Below are 7,500 nucleotides of genomic sequence, written 5' to 3' on the forward strand. Positions count from 1 at the left end.
AATGCTGTGTATCCAATTCATATGGGACGTATAGACTACAAAAACATATCGAATAACTGAATAAGTTTTCTGTTGATGTCAAGAACAAACATTTTTTCCCATTCTTTAGTACTCACTAATAATCCAGGTAACAAGTAGGAAACGAGGTCCGTTGTAAGAATCAGCAGGCGACTGGATGATACTGAACTGAAACTGCAAGGTCTGAGTTCAGATTGAACAGATATCTTAACAAGATTTCGCACCAGGTATTATCAGAATCAATGTGATAAAAGCGAAGAAAGCTTTAAGATGGTTTAAGGATTTGATTAGCCTGATGATGATATGACCAAATCAGGAATTCCAGCGAGAGTTGAAGTACAGCATTCGAGTGTAAAAACAACAAGGAAGTTACTCCGTCACATTACGTCAGCGGCTGTAGTTTAAGAACACTAGAATAAAGTTGACCAGTGATTGGTGCTTGTGAGTGTTGGATTGGTTTTGTAAAGTCAAAATGGTTTATCACTGAAAGTGTAATACGAATTGCAACTGCGACTATATAATTCCAGTCGTTACGAGGATAGTTATAACAATAAATTGAGCTGACCTCTGCATAGATCACTATGACATCATTAAGACAGCCGTGGCGGAAAAATGAAAGATGATTCCAGTTTCAAGGATCGAAACACGCCGAAACATAAACGTCTTCCTCTACCCTGTGCCGTTTCCCATTCGTGAAAACTGCCGTCAGCGAGACAACCCCCCCCCTCCCCCCTTCACCATCCCCTCCCGTTTTTCATCCCATACACTCATTGCGGTTAACCATCTAAGCCATTCTGCAGGCTTGGCTTGCTGCGGCGTGGAAGTGGTCAATCGGCTGCAGGGAAAGGGGGAGGACGGCTGGCGCGGGGAACAGGGAAGAGAAAGGGCAGTTGTGTCACCAACGCCATCACCCTCTGAGGGACTGACGTGACGCATTTTGTGGCTGAAGTGCATGCGTCGCGAAGGGCGATGAGGACGAGTGGATAGAGAGCTGTCACTTTCTTACGTTCTTATGACCAATTGGATCTTATGCCTCTTGATATAATAGAAAAAAAAACTTTTTATGGAAGACTTTTATGTAATTGGACATCATCTTCCCTAAGCAGATTCGAGTCTCCTCTCAGACCGTTCCATCATGGTTATCAGAGTTTATTTATGTTTTTTTTTTTTTTTTTTTTTTTTTTTTTTTTTTTTTTTTTTTTAATAAGTAGTGCACCATTGGGCCCATTCAAACTTCAAATAGGATAAATCTTTAGCTTTGTCTTTGGAAGGCTAATTTGTAACTGAAATTTTAGGACCGATGACATGAATTATATATATTATAATAACTTTAATTTGACCTTAAATATATATGCATCATATTTCCGAGACATGTTCTGAATGTACTTTTTTTCAACCTCCGGCAAGTTCGCATTTCATGCTGCCAACCACTGATGCTGTCTTCGAGCTGGTGAATATGTGTTAAAATGCGTCCATGAAGACTTTTATTTATATAATGAATTGTCGAAAGAAACAACAAATATATATATGTATATATATATATATATATATATATATACATATACATATATATATATATATATATATATATATATATATATATATATATATACATATATATATACATATATATATATATATATATATATATATATATATATACATATATATATATACATATATATATACATATATATTATCAAGGTCTTAATTATTATATGAACAGATGCAGAATTTATATGAAAGGAATTACGAAATAATTATAATTATTATCAAATGCGTCTCCTAATTCCAGGACTAACCCTTTGGAGTCGCTTGGAAGGCGTGGCTTCGAAGCATGACCCCATTCCCGTCGGCCAATCACAGGCCGAGCCGAGCAGCTCCCTGCCCTCGGAAGTGACCCAGTATCTCACCTCAAAATAGGTCATATATAGATTCAGACAGAATTCGTTCAGCCTGACTCAAGACTCACACTCACACTCAAGACTCACACTCAAAAGATCAGGATCAGCAACAATCAACACCTGACCTCACCTGAGATAACAGCACCTGCTCCAGCTTACCTGCTCCAGCTGAAGCTATTTAGAAGCCTTGAAAGAAGAAGAAGAATAATCTACAAGAACTCTTTGAAGGAAGAGTTATAATCTACATGCTAAGTGGGTAACACTTATAGCAAGAAGAAGAAGAATTACCTGGACTACCTGACCCAGTCCAAGTGGGCACCACTTATGCCAAGGAGTTAACATCTTTAAGGAGTTGGCATACTAAAAGAGATCCCTTCAGAGTAAGGGTTTTGACACTCGGCTCTCTCGAGCCAAGCACCTCGGTGCTACAAGAGATCCTTGTAGGCACACACCTGTCCCCCCCTGTCCTTTACCACCACTTTTCGGCGTTAGGATAACACCGTTTGTTTCTGAAGGCGAACCCTGCGGTTTACCCGGCGAAGGCCGGGGTCTCAAAGGGGTCCCTTAGTTGGGATACTGTAAGAAACACTCGGAGGTTGCCACCTTTGTTAGGCTTAGGGAACGGCGGCAGGCCACTCTAACACTCCTGCCCACTCTAGCCAGACACCGTCTATATAGCCAACCTGGTTAGGCTCATCAGAGATAAGAGGAGGTTGTCAGAGATAGGACTTAATCTGACAACTCAGGCAGGACTTGGACTTTTTACAGTGGTAGGATCGAGCTATGCGTTGGGAACCATGGCTTCGACCACCAAAATTAAAGTAAACCTCGATGGCATTCCGACTCTAACTCGAAAGCAGGAACTGAACTCTCTGATGTTTGGCAATGGTATCCATTTCCTAAGAATCATTGATGCTAGGAATGGATACATTGTTCTGCCAAAGACCCTTACCGATGCCGATAAGATAATGTCACCAGAATTCCGCCAAAAGCTTAAGAGCTCAGGTTTTGACCCCCAGATGCCTCTTGAAACCAAAGCTAAGATGACAATTGTAGTCAAAAAAGTGGACTCGTATATTACAAGCCACTCTAATGAAGAGATAAAAGAGGAACTGGTAAGACAACTCAGCCTGCAAATCGATGAAGTCTATAAAATGCCACAACATGGAATTGTTAAGATTCGATTCCATGATATACAGACTGCCAAAAAGATAAAAGAACAAGGACTGATCCTATACAATTACAGTATAAACCCGGCCCAGATCGAAGAGGAACGATTCACTCGAGTAATTCAGTGTATGAATTGCTATGAATATGGCCATACAAAGGGTAAATGCACCAAGAAGAATGCTGAAAAATGCAGTGAGTGTGGTCAGACCGGACACAGGTTCACGACATGTAAGAACACCACAAAAAAATGCCTAAACTGTGGAGGCGAACACAGGACTCTCTCTGGAAGCTGCCCTATCAGAAGGAAAGAGATCACAAAGGCAGTAGAAAAGAAGCAAGAGATCCAAACCCAGAAAGAGTCTAGACTACTGAGTGAAGTAGTCAAGAACACTGCAAAGGCTACAGCTAAGGTCGAGAAAACGATCGAAAAAACAGCCAAAGCCACAGCCGAAATTACCAAAACGGCGATTAAAGAGACGCAGCCACCCATCATGCAGCTGCCCAACAACCTGGCTGTCAAGACCCTGATTGCCTTGATGCATGCCCACCTGGCCAACCTTGCACAACCAGGCTGCTTTGCAGAGCAAGCAAAGCTAGCCTTGAGGCGAAATAACCTCCCTGAGATGGACCTTCCAAATGATGTAAATTCGGCAGGCATCCTGAGGGTTATGCTCCCTACAGAAACCCCCAAAGAAACCACAGAAGCACCTGAAGAAGAAGAAATGCCAGATCTGCCAGTTCTTGAAGAAGAAATGCCGCCACTGGAAGAGCCCACTGCACCAGTACCCCAGTATGTGAGGGTGCCATCCCCACACAGGTGCAAGAATGTGAAGAAGGCCAGGGAAGCAAAGGGCAAAGCTGTAGGAGTCATCCTGTACACTGCCGAGAAAACCGTTACAAACGGCAATATTGATGATGATGATGTTGCAGAATACATCAAGAATGGCAGGATGAAATACTCCTACAACAATCAGAAGCTGAAATCTGATGAATGTGCCAGTATCATAGATAGGAGAATTAGGGCAGCCTCCCTAAATCTCGTTGGTGTGATCATCACCTACCTCGACCCTGAGAGCTACAGGAAGAGGAGGAATGGCTATGATGAGTCCCAAGAGAGGCATGAAGATGGACCTGCAGCCAAATCCAAGTGAATCACACCATCACTGTAGTTCAGCAGAACGTCCTCAAGTGGACTATGGTTCGTAGGAACGAACTGTCGGGCATGTATAGAGCCCTAAATGCAGATGTAGTCCTGATCAACAGTCATGGTTTGAAGGACACAGACAGGCTGAAACTGTTCCCCTACTTATGTTATCAGAGGAACAGGACTGGAGAAGCAAGTGATGGCATAGCAATAGCAGTCAGAAGAGAAATCAAACATAAGATTCTCGACGACTTTGACGAAATGCTGGCAATGGAGATAGAGACCAGCAGAGGTCCAATAGTAGTGGCTACAATGTATCTGCCTCCAAGAAGGGCAATTGTCCCACTGCAAGACTTATACAGTCTGCTTCGACGAAGATTACCCACATACATAGTGGGAGACCTCAATGCCAACCATCCAATGCTAAACAATAGAGCAGGCAACATGGTTGGCAATGCTACTGCTAGAATGGTTGCTGATGGAGACCTAATCCACATGGGACCAGACTTCCCTACTTACATCACAGGGAATACAGCAACCAAACCAGATATTGCACTGTGCAATAACCAAGCCCATCACAACGTGATCATGGAACCGGGCCCTGCAAGCACCAGTGATCACCTGCCCATCATCCTCAAGATATCATCCAACCCAATCCTGAAAAGCCTAAACTGTAGCAGATTCAACTTTAGAATGGCTAATTGGGGAGGATTCAAGGATGAGCTCCAGTCCAAGCCTGCAGCCAACTTGAGGACTGCAACATTGGAAGAGATTGACGAGGAAGTCGAAAAGTGGTACAGCGATGTTGAAGCTGCACTTGCTCATCATGTACCCAAGAGCAACCACAGGACTATCCCCCATCCAAGGCTAAGAGCTGAAGTAAGACTGCTAAATATACAGTCGAATCACCTGCAGCACTATGCAGAGATTCATGGATGGACACAAGACCTGAGAGCAAGATATAGAAGCTTGCAAAGAGAACTCTCTAACCACTGGAAGAGAGCAGCAAATGACAAATGGGAAGAACTTGTTCGAAAAGTGGAATGGGACCGAAAAGATCCACAGTCCTTCTGGTCAGGAATAAAGAAACTGATGGGAAGAAGTGAAAGCAGAAGTAGCTACCTCCTCAACGAACAGGATGAGAAGATTCATGAAGAAGAAGAACAAGAAATCCTGTTCAGAAATTACTGGAGAAATTGTTTCCGAATTACCGAAGAAGAAGAAGAGAACTTTGACAGTGATTTCGAGGAGACCATCATAGAGGAAATAGGAAGGCACATGCACCTCCTATATCCAGAAGCTGCTTCTGACTTCACCAGACTGGATCCCACAGATCCACTAATGACTAAGATCAACCCCACAGATGTCAAAAGAACTATTCAGAGTTTCAAGAATAGAACTGCTCCAGGCAAAAGCAGGATCAACAAAACAATCCTGCAGAATCTTCCAAACAAGATGTTGCTGAGACTGGCAAACATATACAATGCCTCTCTCACTGCTGGCTACTTCCCTGACCACTTCAAGGAAGCAAGAGTCAGGATGATTCCAAAAGCCGGGAAAAATCCAAGAAAAGTGGAGAATTACAGACCAATATCTCTGCTGGAAGTCCCAGGCAAAATCTTTGAAAAGATACTGAACATAAGATTGCGAAATCACCTGGAGATTAACGATTTGCAAAATCCCAGGCAACATGGCTTCAGACCAGGCAGAGGAACATCAACAGCCATTGCAATCATATATGAAGAAATCGCCAATGCCATGAGCGAAAGGAACCAAGTCAATGTGGTTCTGAGAGATGTGGCCAAAGCCTTCGACAAAGTTTGGCACACAGGCCTGAAACTTAAGATCATCAGGCTGAACCTCCCGACGTCCTTGACCAAGCTATTGTGTGACTTTGTTGAAAGTCGAAGCGCAAGAATAGTCGTCGGTAATACAGTCGGCGAAGCAATTCCCGTCATGAGTGGAGTTCCACAGGGAAGCTGCCTCTCACCGACACTGTTCACAATCTATACAGCAGACCTGCCTGAACCATCACATGGCAGCAATCACTATATGTATGCCGACGACATCACTCAGATAATCAAGTACGAAGGGAGATCGATCGAGATGATGGCACTGAGAACTGCCAGAGCCATAGAGACCATCAATCGATACGAAAGACAGTGGAAGATCTCAACCAACATGAGAAAATTCCAAGTCATTCCTGTGGCCAAGTTCAAGACAGCAGATCTGATAGTGGACGAGGAAGCAGTGGACTACTGTGACAAAGGAAAGATACTAGGGCTAACAATTAGCAGAAGAGGAATTGTCCCTCACATAAATGATAGAGCAACCAAAGCTAAACATCAGCTGAACAAGATCAGAAGGTTCCAGACACTGAGTACTGAAACCAAGCTCTACATTTATAAAGCCCTAGTGCGGCCCATCATGGAATACCCGCCAGTGCCTACTCACACCATATCCAGAAGGCAGATGATGAAGCTACAGACTATTCAGAACCAGGCAGGCAAATGGATTCTGAATATTCGCTTTCCTGAAGTAGTCACTGCACGAGAGATCCATCAAAGACTAAGGATCGAGGCGATCAACCAGAGACTCCACCATCAAGCAAGAAGAAGATGGACAAAAATCCAAGATGAGGATGAGGAGCTCTACAATCGCCTCAACGTTCGTCCAGAAGGCACACATGCCTGGTGGCCCAAAAGCCTCAGCAGAATCAATGGCATTGAAGAAGTTGAGGCCATATTCACGGCATCAGGTACAGGAGACCGATGATGTAAGGAGGCAACCATGAAGAGGAGAACCTAAAAGAAGAATGAAGAAGTAAACCTCAAGAGGACCTGCAAGTTCAAGAAGTTCAAGAATGAAGATTTTTTAAAACACCTTTTAACCCAGACTACAAGCCAACCCACAGGGCTCCACTTCAACGTCAAGCACGGCACATCATGCATAGCAGTGAGAGGTGACGTGCGAGGTCGGCGAAGTGCAGCGTGGGCAGAGCTTCAGAATGTAAAAATCCAAAAAAAAAAAAAAAAAAAAAAAAAAAAAAAAAAAAAAAAAAAAACCCTTAAAAAATAGCCTGCTAGGTGTTCTGGTTTCTGGCTGCCTCCCGAGGGGTTGACCCGGGGCTTTGTTCAGCTACTAAGGGCGCACATGCAAGCTATTCTCTGACTTCTTTCTCCTGGTCTTACAACTTATCTTTTCTCCTTTCTCCACCTTTCTCAGCTTTCCTTCTATCACTTTATCTCCTCGCAAATTTCATTT

Source organism: Penaeus japonicus, unplaced genomic scaffold, assembly GCF_977035675.1.
Source record: "Penaeus japonicus unplaced genomic scaffold, GWHDUDI00000001_assembly GWHDUDI00000029, whole genome shotgun sequence".
NCBI classification, from domain to species: domain Eukaryota; kingdom Metazoa; phylum Arthropoda; class Malacostraca; order Decapoda; family Penaeidae; genus Penaeus; species Penaeus japonicus.